The sequence below is a fragment of the Bolinopsis microptera genome, chromosome 3 (assembly GCF_026151205.1).
Source record: "Bolinopsis microptera isolate Bmic1 chromosome 3, MBARI_Bmic_1.0, whole genome shotgun sequence".
Taxonomy (NCBI): domain Eukaryota; kingdom Metazoa; phylum Ctenophora; class Tentaculata; order Lobata; family Bolinopsidae; genus Bolinopsis; species Bolinopsis microptera.
The window spans coordinates 18,515,182-18,525,383 of record NC_087074.1 but is presented as its reverse complement, the minus strand read 5'-3'; positions in this window follow the sequence as shown (position 1 = coordinate 18,525,383).

Genomic DNA, 10,202 nt, shown 5'->3' with positions numbered 1-10,202 from the left:
ATTCTCCGGCTCCGTCTACTGTATTAGACGGAGATGAAGCTCTCCGGGAATTTCTGGGAGATTAATTCTCGGAGACCAACGTGCGTGGGAGAATTAGCTGTCTTTCCGGAAAGGAAACAAATTTGGTACTGTGAAAATTCTCACAGTCTCTAGAAAACAATGGAACAAAAAATTGTAAAATCCGAGCAAGTTTATTTTTTATCGTGCACCCCCTAGTAGATGGTCTCCGGATAAGGTTATGGAACTGCAAACCGGATAAACATCCGGAGAAATATCAGTAGACGATCTCCGTCTAATAATTTGGTATAATATCCGGCTATGGAACTGGGGTGTAATAAAATGTTTTATATGGTCAGGTTTTAATGGTTGCATTATATTTTATATAGTTACTAGGAAAATTGTAGAAATGGAAACTACTTGTACAATTGAATTTACAGTACAATGGAAACGTCCATCATTATTGAGTATTGCTACTAAACAAATTATACAAATATCTAAATCTTCAATAAAACAGAGTTATATACCATGATACAAACAGGACAATACTATGTAAATATAAGTTGCTCTATAAGATTCCTAATACAATAAAAGCCGGGCCCAGATTGTTTATTGTAATACTCATTTAAATCAATCATATATAATGGCGAGTAAAGTACATCAATACTAGTAACTTTTGGTGAACATGGCGATTATGAACTTTGAAAATGGTAACTTTTGGTGATTATGGAGAGCAAAGTACATCAAAAGTGGTAGCTTTTGGTGATCATGGTGAGTAAGGTACATCGAAACTAAGCTCTCGGTATCGTTGTATAGTATCAGAATACACATTTAATATTTCAATTTGATATTTCGAAAGCAAAACATTCAAATGGTGAAAAATGGTGCAAAATGGTGAATGATCTTTATGGTGAATCGAGTTTTCAAATAGTAAAATTACACCATGTTTCACCATTTTTCAACATTGGAAACCACCCGATATTCATACTAATTATTAATCATATTATGGTATAATTATAGATTAAACAAAGATATCGCAAAGAACCTTCAAAACTGAAGTTCAACTAAAGAACTGATTTAACATTCAAATAGTTTTTCGCCGAAATATGTGTTCTTTGATGTTTGAAAAGACTACTTCGATGAAGTGTGCAGAACGAACTTAGGTGGTGTTCAAAAAGATACGATTACGATCATTCCGAAAACATGTACAGCTTTTTGGCCGAAATGAGTTATTTCTAGTTTCTTGAGTGAATATTCATATGTCTTTTGAGGCCTGATTTAAAAGCTGTTGCATAAGAATAATCTGGATATTTGAATGGTTTCTCTCCGGATTGAGTCTTTATATGAACATTGAACTGTGATTTACAAGCTGCTGCATACGAACAATCTTAACATTTAAATGGTTTTTCTCCAGAGTGAGTCATCAGATGTTTTTTGAGGTGTGATTTAAATGCTGTTGCATACGAACATTTTGAACATTGAAATGGTTTCTCTCCGGAGTGAGTCTTCAGATGTTCTTTGAGGTTTGATTTCAGACCTGTTGCATACGGACAATCTGAACATTTGAATGATTTATCTTAGCTCTGGAGTGAGTCTTCAGATGTTCATTGGGGTTTGATTTCAAATCTGCTGCATACGGACAATCTGAACATTTGAATGATTTATCTCTGGAGTGAGTCTTCAAATGTTCTTTGAGGTTTGCTTTCAAATCTGCTGCATACGGACAATCTGAACATTTGAATGATTTTTCTCCGGAGTGAGTACTCATAATATGTCTGTTAAGGTTTGATTTTAGACATGCTGCATACGAACAATCTGGACATTTAAATGGTTTATCTCCGGAGAAAGTCTTCACATGTTTTTTGAGGTGTAATTTCAGACCTGCTGCAGACGAACAATCTGAACATTTAAATGATTTCTCTCCGGAGAGAGTTGTTAAGTAATATTGAAGAGTTCTTTCTCGTGTAGTTGAATATGAACAGTCAGGACACTTCAACTGCTTTTCACCAGCAAGGATATTTTCAGGAGAATTGGGAATCTTCTGAGAAACGGTAGAATTGTCTGATCTATTACTCATCCCAGATCCTGTATTATCACTGTCATTTTGAAATTCAGTACATAGTGGTCTTTTTCGGTTGCTAGAATTATTAACGTGATCATTGATATGCTTAATAAAACTGTCCTCCTCCAGAAATTTTCCCCCACAAACTGAGCAGAGAAAACCTCCAACTTCTCCATTGAATTCACTCTGCTCAGTTTTTACTTCTGATTTAAGAACATCACATTTATTTTGAACACAGCAATCATCTTGTTTTGTAACATGACCATTTTCATGAACAGAACCTCCAGCAAACTCATGTAACAAACTGTGCTCCTCATCTTGTACTTGCAGGTCAGGCTTATAATGACGTTCCCTGATATGTTCAAGGAAATACTTCTCGTAGAAAAGTTGTTCACCACATGCTGGACACAGAAAACCTCCAGTTCTGCTTCTCAAATCCTCTTCTTCGGTCTTCACTTCGGTCTTTATGTGAGAACATGACATCTGAAGATTATTCTGGATTAATTAATAAATACATTCAGGTTGAACTGGAAATCAGTAATAATTCAGGAGTGGGGTGTATCAATCATAATTTTAGTATTATACAATGTTTTATATGACCAGGTTTCAATGGTTGTATTATAACATAGTTACTCGGACAATTGTAGAAATGGAAACTACTTGTAATTGAATTTACAGTACAATGGAAACGTCAATCATCATTGAGTATTGCTACTAAACAAATTATACAAATATCTTAATCTTCAATAAAACAGAGTTATACACCATGATACAAACAGGACAATATTATGTAATTATAAGTTGCTCTATAAGATACCTAATACAATAAAAGCTGGCAGATTGTTCATTGTAATACTCATTATAAATCATATAATGGTATAGTACGATTTAGACAAACATATCGCAAAGAACCTAAACCAGCAGTATAATTTTAAATACAATTATTTCTAATATTACATAATTCTCATTAGCATATTTGACCAAAACCCATAATCATGGGTAGAGTGGACCGCTGCCAGTGTCTCTCTTTCCCAAACAAAAGGAAATGAAATTAATTTGATTGACCGTTCTCAAATGCAAAATGATACCGAAAATGAAATCAGTCGCTTGCTTTTCCCATTCATTCACGGCTTACGAATTGTAATAAGTTTCGATTGATTAGGTACATCAATCAGATGCTGTAAAAATCTCTTTGGGTTGCGTTCGGGTCGATACCTAGTATTTCGGGGTAAGGGTGGTAGTTATTACTTATTGAATTAGCTGAAGTTTATTGAATCTTTATTGCCGAGTACAGCTGCCTTTGGGTAGTTCTTCTTAATCTATTACAATTGTAAATGAATGGGAAAAGCGAGCGACCGATTTCATTTTCGGTATCATTTTGCATTTGAGAACGGTCAATCAAATTAATATCATTTCCTTTTGTTTGGGAAAGAGAGACACTGGCAGCGGTCCACTCTACCCATGATTATGGGTTTTGGTCAAATATCATCTCTTTTTGATTATAATGTCAGGGTACTTTATTTATAAAGTCGAAATATAAACTGATATCTTCATTAATAAGGAGGAAGTTTCAACAATTTCGAAATTTTTCCTTTAAAATCATTTCCTTGTGTTAAATAGGTAAGCATATCGGTCGATCACTGACTGAATATGCCACTTAATACTCATTCAAGTTGGCATTAAATTCATTTATAATGACATTAAACTGTCGTGGCAAAGCAGAATTTGTTGGAAATCACGAATGAGCAAAATTCTCACCTTTCGCACGTGCAAACTTTGAGCAAACGTTGCGTGCGCATCCAATATTGAATCGCCGTAACTTTTTGCATGTAATTGTTTTATATATAGCTTGATAAGCATGCAAAGTTTCAAAGTATTTCAAGAAGAACTGTAATCACAACGGCACTCTAAAGTTGACAGAAAATGACGAAAACAGCAATTTTCAGTGATTTTAGCAATTTTCTATCAATTTGGGCGTGTCCCCACGTGTGCAACTTTTCGATTTTTAACTTTAAAACTAGCCTAATGCACAATTTATACCTATAGGAAGCAGAACTGAGCTCCACAACCCAAGGCATGGCCCAACACCAGAGAATACTAAATCGCAAAATTGACGTTTTTATAAAATAATTCTTCAAAAAAGCACAAACTTCAATGACGAATATCTTTATGAAGGAGCAAGCTAGAAAAACTTTCCGGTAGATTTTCAGAATGCTTGAACAATTATCTAAGATGAAAATTTCCTCAGATTTTGAATACAATTACTTTTTAATGGTGTAAAATCATTTTTAAAAGTTATTACTTTGTCAAAAATCAAGTTTTAAAAACGGTTAACTTGATGACGTCATCAAGGGGTGTTCATGACGTCAAATAATTAATTTATACAATGTAAACTAAAGTGTAAACAATTATTTTCAAGACCTGTGGTAGGAAATGGCTGTATCTTTTATACTTTTGAATCTATGGACAATTAAATACAGGCTACAATTGACTGGCAAAGCGTCTATCCCTGAATATATATATATACTAGTGTAACCCGGCCTACGGCCGGGATTTCACTGCCGCAGTTAAAAAGGGTAGAAGTAATTACCCGCTGAGTCAAAACCCGCATTAGGTGACCCAATAGTTTCTTAAACAATAATCTCATAATCAGTTATTTCTAGTGGATAATTAAGTCATTATTAGCCATGAGGCACCACACTCCATGATCATAAGGTCTGAACACCGAGTATTACACCTCATCACTCCCGTCTTGAACCGCTTTCTATTTTCATTTAAATCGTTATAGAAATTAACCCTTGTTAACTCCGCACCACACCCGCATATTATATTTGAAAACACGCATAACATTGTCGTATGAACTCTCTCTCTCTCTCTCTCTCTCTCTCTCTCTCTCTCTCTCTCTGCAGTCCAAACAGACCCCAAACACTAACAGTCCCCCCTCCCCTAATAAGCTTAAGGTATAACATTACAGCGAAACTTCCGGGCTAATCCAATTATGACGCTACTTAAATGCAGCTATAACATATTACACAGTAATGAGAGAGAGAGAGAGCAATCCCCGTAACTCTTGCCGTTCTGCTCACGCAATTTTATGTAACATTTGTGGTACAAAACCATCAATTAAACCACTTACCATCGGCCGATTTTTAAAAAAATTTCCTATGGGCTTCATCAGAGTTTTGTCGACACTATACCGAAAAAATCAGTCCCGTAACTCTTACCGTTTTTTTTGTATAACCGACCGGAAATTACACACGGACAGACAGACAGACAGACACACACACACACACACACATTCTGGTGTTATTAAGGTGATGTGTATGGACACGAATATATATATATATATGTATATGGACACGTTCATTTGAGTTTGAGGATATTGGTAAATATAAGTGACCCTATTAAAAGGCACAGTGTAGTTGACTTTGTCACACTATGAAATTACCTAAACCCTTGATGGTTAGGATAATCGTCTCATCCTCCAGGCTAACTTTGTCACATAACGATATCTTAATCAGGTGATAAGATATCGCTTAAATACGGCCGGCACGGAAATGGTTACATTGTCACACTATAAACATGTGACGGAGTAAATATGGACCCCTTGCTGCCGTTTTTGACCAAATGTTTGAGTGTCCAGTTGATTGGATGGGTACATATGACCATTACCTACATATTTGACGACTTTTTTCGTTAGATGGTGCATTCAGGTTTACTCTGTCACACATTAAAGAAAATATGTGATGAATGTTTAGGGCACCCTGATAAGCAATGCTGAGTAGTGTCAGTTTATTTGATGGCCTGGAAGTGCTGGGAATTGTTATTTTATCATATAGTCGTAAGGAATTAAAACACAGAAGGCACAACCAAGCTTACTTTGTCACATAATCTTGATGATATCTGAACATGTGTGAAATTGAACAAATAATGATATACCAGCTTAAACCCTTTATATTATACGTACTATGGATCAAACAACACTGCTAGTACCATGCACCAGTCACATAAATCATTATCAGGTGGTAATATGTTAACAGTGTCACAATTAAACTACCGCTACATGGTCAAAAATAGGGTAATTTCGTCACAAAAAATTATTATTACTCTGTTAGCTCCTTGCTGGCAAAATAACTAGTTTATCGAAATTTTTTTGATGATAAAGTTACATAGTATTCTAATAGAGGTATAGTTCTTCAAAGTAGGGACAAGACATGTTTACTTTGTCACATCAGTTATTATAAGAGTTAGGTAATCGTCATCAGATTGAAAGATATTTTTCGTAGTTTGGATCGATTAATACTTTAATATACCTGTAATAAATCCTATGCCAATTATAACACACTATCTTGATACTGTTGGGGCAGGGAAAGTTAATTTTGTCACATTTTCAATGTCTTTGACAAATTAATCTAAATTTTTAAAATTGAGTTCTTATGTTCTGGAAAATATTCTTCCGATCGTTTATGAAAGAATGTTGAATTCTAATAAAGTTATAGATCTTCAAAATAGGGGCAAGACATGTTTACTTTGTCACATCAGTTATTATAAGAGTTAGGTAATCGTCATCACATTAACATATATTTTTTTGTAGTTTGGATTGATTTATATAGGTAATAAAGCAGCCTAGATGCTCATTTTTACACACTATCTTGAAATTGTTGGGGCATGAAAAGTTAATTTTGTCACATTTTTAGTGACTTTGACAAATTTAACCTAAAATTGTTAAACTTAAGCTCTGATGTTCTGGACAATATTCTAATAGAGGTATAGAATATAGATCTTCAAAATAGGGGCCAGACATGTTTACTTTGTCACATCAGTTATTATAAGAGTTATTATAAGAGTTATTATAAGAGTTATTATAAGAGACTATTTCATTCTATAATCATTGTTTTTAATCTATTTACGATTTCGTATAATTTTTTGTGACAATGTTAACATCAACTGATCTTAACTTGCATCAACTACATTGTCATCATATAAAATTTTCCCGCCTTTCAAACCAAAATCAGATATATAAATAATTCGCCCAAAATTTTAAATTCTATATATTGTGACAGAATTAACCTCATTTCCCAATAACCGAGTGCCTGTATTAGCTAACTATTCAAAACAACATATTTTAGGGCTATGATTGGTAGAGCAACCATCAAATAATGAGTTGAAAGGGTTTTTAGGACACCTCACAGTAGAATAGAGGTATGGTATCATGAGTGTGACAAAGTTACCCAAATATTGCCTTGTAACCGTTCGATCCGTGCCCATTAACCAATGTTGTATCATAATTGTTAGATTGACCTAATTTACTATATTTCAGACCAAGGCATGATAATTAGACAACTGCAGTTAACTAAGTCACACAAAATGTGACATTTGAAACATTATATTGCCTTACAACAATAGATTTTCTTTCTGAGCGGTGCATATGGGAGGATGGGTTACGTGGCTAATGTTCAGAACTTCTGAACGTGCTAGGTTAATAGATGTCAAAATTAAGCCACTATCGTCAAAAACGCTATTATTTTTGTTTACCAATATCCTCAAACTCAAATGAACGTGTCCATATAGATATCACGACAATCTGTCGTAAAACAGGGGTTCTAGAAAGCCCACTTCCCGATGTTCCTGAAACCTGAAACTTTTTTTGCAGTTGATTTGGTCAACGTCTAGACGCCTTGAAAAATTTCAGATCTCTAACTCGATTTTAACATGGTTTTTAAGGCACCTGAATATGGCGATTTTGGGTTTTTACCGAATTTCGTATAACAGTGCTGGCGAGTATTTTATGCAAATTTCTTAAAAATCTCAACATAACTATTTTTTATTCCTGTCATCTTTGACATCAAATTAGAATGTTTTGAACTAAAAATAAATCTGCTGAACGACTTCCGATGAGTCTTAATGCCTGAAAAACTCCTGCCGGAGGCGGCGGCCTTCGGCCGCCGCCTCCGGCCGGAGTGCACGCTTCGCGTGCACGAAAGAGGCTTGTAACGTGGACCAAAGGGAGTATAATAGTAAAGGGGGTATAATAGTAAAGGGGGTACATAGTATACCCACAATAAATGCACCGGTCGTGCTTGCCAGCACTGTGATTATGTCTGGTAATTAGGAATTTGTTGTTACAGCATAAGAACAGAGTGAACATTTAAATGTATTTTACACCAGAATATGGTGTTTTGAATAAACATTCGCCAGTACGATTATTTTTATGTTCAAAAAGACGCGATTATCGTGTGCCAGCATATATTAAGATCATTCCAAAAACTTCTACAGTTTTTCGACCTAATGAGATCTTCCTCTATCATGAATTTTCTGGTGTCTAAGTAGATTTGATTTTTGAGTTGTTGCATACGAACAATCTGAACATTTAAATGGTTTTTCTCCGGAGTGTTTTATCAAATGTTTTTTGAGGCTTGATTTCAGACCTGCTGTATAGGAACAATTTGAACATTTAAATGGTTTCTCTCCGGAGTGAGACATCATATAATGTACTTTGAGTTGGGATTTCTGAGCTGCTGTATAGCTGTATAGGAACAATCTGAGCATTTGAACGGTTTCTCTTCGGAGTGAGTACTCATATGTCTTTTTAGGTCTGATGTCTTAGCTGTTGCGTACGAACAATCTGAACATTTAAATGGTTTGTCCCCAGAGTGAGTCATCATATGATTTTTGAGGCGTGATTTATAAGCTGTTGCATAAAGACAATCTGAGCATTTGAACGGTTTCTCTCCGGAGTGAGTTATTAAGTGATATCGAAGAGTTCTTTTTCGTGTAGTTGAATATGAACAGTCAGGACATTTCAACTGCTTTTCACCAGCACGAATATTTTCAGGAGAATTGGGAATCTCCTGAGAAACGGTAGAATTGTCTGATCTATTACTGATCCCAGATCCTGTATATTATCACTGTCATTTTGAAATTCAGCACATCGTGGCCTTTTTCGTTTGCTAGAATTATTAAAGTGATCATTTATATGCTTAATAAAACTGTCCTCCTCCAGAAATGTTTCCCCACAAACTGAGCAGAGAAAGCCTCCAGCTTCTCCATTGAATTCAATCTGCTCAGTTTTTACTTCTGATTTAAGAACACCACATTTAATTTGACTACAACAACCATCTTGTTCTGTAACATGACCATTTTCATGAACAAAACCTTCAGCAAAATCATGTAAGAAACTGTGCTCCTCATCTTGTACTCGTAGGTCAGGCTTATAATGACGTTCCCTGATATGTTCAAGGAAATACTTCTCGTAAAATAGTTGTTCACCACATGCTGGACACAGAAAACCGCCAGTTTTGCTTCTCAAATCCTCTTCTTCGGTCTTCACTTCGGTCTTTATGTGTGAACATGACATCTAAAGAGTATTCTGGATTAATTAATAAATACAGTCAGGTTGAACTGGAAATCAGTAATAATTCAGGAGGGCCGTGTATCAATCATAATTTTAGTTTTATAAAATGTTTTATATGACCAGGTTTCAATGGTTGCATTATGATATAGTAACTCAGACGATTGTAGAAATGGAAACAACTTGTAATTGAATTTACAGTACAATGAGAACGTTCATCAGTATTGAGTATTGTTACTAAAAACATTATACAAATATCTGAATCTTCAATAAAACAGAGTTATATACCATGATACAAACAGGACAATATTATGTAGATATATAAGTTGATCTATAAGATCCCTAATACAATAAAAGCTGGCACATTGTAAATTGTAATACTCATTATCAATCATATAATGGTATACTACGATTTAGACAAACATATCGCAAAGAACCTAAACCAGCAGTATAATTTTAAATAGAATTATTTCTAATATAACATAATTCTCATTAGCATATTATGTCTGGTAATTAGGAATTTGTTGTTCAAACAGCTTATGAGCAGAGCACAATCATTCAAATGTATTTTACATCAGAATATGGTGTTCGATTTATAAACACTCGTCAGTACAAGTCTTTTAATGTTCGAAAGACGCGATTATCGTGTGCCAGCATATATACAACGTATTAAGATCATTCCAAAAACTTGTAAAGTTTTTTCGACTCAATGAGTTCATCCTCTAAGCTCTATCATGAATTTTCTGGTGTCTAAGTAGATTTGATTTTTTAGCTGTTGCATAAGAACATTTT